This window comes from Camponotus floridanus, unplaced genomic scaffold (assembly GCF_003227725.1).
Source record: "Camponotus floridanus strain SB8 unplaced genomic scaffold, Cflo_v7.5 scaffold590, whole genome shotgun sequence".
Lineage (NCBI taxonomy): Eukaryota > Metazoa > Arthropoda > Insecta > Hymenoptera > Formicidae > Camponotus > Camponotus floridanus.
Window position 1 is genome coordinate 7,086 of NW_020229759.1, and position 3,817 is coordinate 10,902.

Here is a 3,817-nt window from a genome sequence, read left to right on the forward strand (position 1 = left end):
CATCAGAATTTACCAAAATATCACTTAAAATTTAAACAATTGCTATAAATCGAACTCAAATTTTCTAATGACATAAATATGATATTATAAAAAATTCTGATTGTTAAAAATCATTATTAAAAATTATTCTAAAATTATTTAATAAATCTAAGACTCAAGACTTGCAATCCCTACCACGAAACTCTCACCCACTACATCGCAAACTCATAGCAGGAAGGGATAGCTCCAGCAGCCGACCCACCAATCACCGAAGAGGCCCACCTCCTCTCCCTACCATTAAACGTCGAACCAGAGGAAGGTATTTAAGGCACCCCAGCTGCTCTCTCCGGGCCTTTTAGACAAAGTCGGTCAGCCCTCTAACACAGCTCTCGCCATTAGCTCGCCTGTGTCTCAGCTCTCTCTACGCCCATCAGATCTCCAGCTCTCGAAGAGGAAAAACCTAGAAGCCTACCGGACACCTTAACTTATTCGAAAATAACTTAGTCGCGATTTTGATTTTTTCTTTCGGGACTTAGTCTCAATCTCTATTAAGAGAGCTGTATCAACATTAACACTTTAATAAAGTGCTACCATCCAGCAACCTCTGACTCTTTGGCCATTCTCTGCGCTGCCTTGCCACTTCTTCAGGTTCTCACCGAGGTCGAGCAACCCAGGGAAGGAGCAGCGGTGCCTGCATTCATCCATTGATCCCGTCATCCGGTAAGGAAATAATAAAATAATAATCATTCTTAATCAACCTTGATAATAACTTTGTATATTAGTTCGATTTATTCTAGGCCTATTGACAATTTTCCCAGAATCTTACTTGCCCGTATACAGACTTTAAATTTTTCTTTCGAGTTGAATTATTTAAATTTCAACCGATCCTCTGAGAACGCTCGAAGCGTATCCTAGAGTGTAGCGTCGTTCGAGTTAGTCACTCGATGTGCATTGAGTAGCAAATTCTACTCCTCTGCCGCTTTCACGGAGAACTTCTCTGAAAGAATTTCTCCGTGGATCCGTGCCGCTGTGACGTGACGTCTTGCACATCGATACTAGACTCAGAATCTAAGACTCGCTCCTAGAGGATCTGTCGAAATAATAGAATTTATGCACTGGCTTACAAGTTAACTATCGAAACATTTTATGAATTTTATACTTATCTGAAGTAAGCCAGCCGCTCTCACCCGTATCCTCGTCTGTATCCTTGAATCTCCAGACCTCTCGGTGCAGCCGCATGCTCCTGGAAATTCAGTATATGCTAGATAAATTATCATTCGTTGTACGACAATTTTCCCCGAATCCTACCTTTCCGTATACAGACTTTAAATTTTTCTTTCGAGTTGAATTATTTAAATTTCAACCGATCCTCTGAGAACGCTCGAAGCGTATCCTAGAGTGTAGCGTCGTTCGAGTTAGTCACTCGATGTGCATTGAGTAGTAAATTCTACTCCTCTGCCGCTTTCACGGAGAGCTTCTCTGAAAGAATTTCTCCGTGGATCCTGTGCCGCTGTGACGTGACGTCTTGCACATCGATACTAGACTCAGAATCTAAGACTCGCTCCTAGAGGATCTGTCGAAATAATAGAATTTATGCACTGCCTTACAAGTTAACTATCGAAAACATTTTATGAATTTTATACTTATCTGAAGTAAGCCAGCCGCTCTTACCCGTATCCTTGTCTGTACCCCCTGAATCTCCGGACCTCTCGGTGCAACCGCATGCCCCTGAAAAATTCAAAATATATTAAATAAATCATTAATTGCTGTACCCCAATGAACTGTATATAGCCGAACGTTTCAACCATTACATGAGAACGAGCGAGATGTACCATCATAATCTACGTTCGTTTATCTCACAATAATTCATTAAGCCGTATTATTCGTCTTAACTCTATGAACCACCTTGCTGTGACTACATTTACCTTATAAAACCATTCATCTTAACAGGTACCTTTCTACGCATCATCGTAAGTAAACCCCTTTTGTGTTAAATCAATCGCATCAAATATACTAAATAGTCATATTCCCTCGGTAGATGGTTAACCCCCGCCGAACTTCTTCCGTTGGACGCGAAATTCCCCTCCGTGCCGCTGGTGTACGCCGCAGGCGTGCCTCCCGGTCGGTACTTAGGCTCCCTACAGCTCGTCAGTTGTTTGCCGACGAGAACGACTTAACAAGCAGAGTAACAAGGTACTCTCCAGTGCGTAGTTTCGCGCCCTCCCGCGCATACCCTTATCGTCCTCCCCGAAACCCTCCAGCGGTTCTTCAAGAGGAACAACAGCCCAGAGCCAGGCCGCCATCGCCCAATTACTCCCCCATCCAGGATTCATCTAATCCCAGCTACTCGCCGGTCAGGACACCGGAAGATCTTCCTTCCATACCGGAAGAACGAAGACCCATAGAACAAAGCACAGAAACTGAGGCTGGTCCATCCAACCCAGGTCAAGTTCTGGATCCCCCTGAACCAAATTTCTACCCGGAACCAGAGGACCTAGTCTTACCAAGCAGTATCCAACCCCTCGCAGGACTAACAGACGAAGATTTTATCGAGATCTACGAATACTTGCAGCGAGATAATTTCTTCAACAACCGCGAATAATAACCATATCTAGATATCGCCTTAGGAATGCTATAGAGAAGAACATTAACTACATACACACATCTATACGTATAACGATATACACTATCTACAACTGTCAAATAATAACAATAATAACAATAATAAAAATTTGTAAAGCTCTAAGGAAGTAAACTAATAAAAGAAAACAGATCAAAAAGGATAAATTGGGTCAGGTTCAACGCACCTAATTTATTTCCCATCGTCAATCCCTCTCCTGAAAGAAGCGCAAAAGATTCTTAGTCTCTCGGCGTCCTAGGGTATAGCCGGCTTGGCAGGTTGCCCTGAAAAAGAAATAGAGAGAAGTTACAATTGCGTAACAAATAAATACGTGAGAAGTTACGATCGAGACGTAACAACGAAATCTCAAAACGTAATACTTCTCTCTATTTCTTTTTCAGGGCAACCTGCCAAGCCGGCTATACCCTAGGACGCCGAGAGACTAAGAATCTTTTGCGCTTCTTTCAGGAGAGGGATTGACGATGGGAAATAATTAGGTGCGTTGAACCTGACCCAATTTATCCTTTTTGATCTGTTTTCTTTTATTAGTTTACTTCCTTAGAGCTTTACAAATTTTTATTATTGTTATTATTGTTATTATTTGACAGTTGTAGATAGTGTATATCGTTATACGTATAGATGTGTGTATGTAGTTAATGTTCTTCTCTATAGCATTTCTAAGGCGATATCTAGATATGGTTATTATTCGCGGTTGTTGAAGAAATTATCTCGCTGCAAGTATTCGTAGATCTCGATAAAATCTTCGTCTGTTAGTCCTGCGAGGGGTTGGATACTGCTTGGTAAGACTAGGTCCTCTGGTTCCGGGTAGAAATTTGGTTCAGGGGGATCCAGAACTTGACCTGGGTTGGATGGACCAGCCTCAGTTTCTGTGCTTTGTTCTATGGGTCTTCGTTCTTCCGGTATGGAAGGAAGATCTTCCGGTGTCCTGACCGGCGAGTAGCTGGGATCAGATGAATCCTGGAGGGGGAGTAATTGGGCGATGGCGGCCTGGCTCTGGGCTGTTGTTCCTCTTGAAGAACCGCTGGAGGGTTTCGGGGAGGACGATAAGGGTATGCGCGGGAGGGCGCGAAACTACGCACTGGAGAGTACCTTGTTACTCTGCTTGTTAAGTCGTTCTCGTCGGCAAACAACTGACGAGCTGTAGGGAGCCTAAGTACCGACCGGGAGGCACGCCTGCGGCGTACACCAGCGGCACGG

The 3,817-nt window shown here is 43.4% G+C and overlaps 1 long non-coding RNA gene across 1 annotated transcript; it reads left to right on the top strand.

Annotated features, from left to right (window-relative positions):
- Positions 1-201: 201 nt before the first annotated feature.
- On the top strand, positions 202-2,064 carry LOC112639346. The gene is made up of 3 exons (XR_003123453.1): positions 202-699; positions 1,930-1,949; positions 2,018-2,064. It is a non-coding gene; the product is annotated as an uncharacterized LOC112639346 (long non-coding RNA).
- Positions 2,065-3,817: the final 1,753 nt, after the last annotated feature.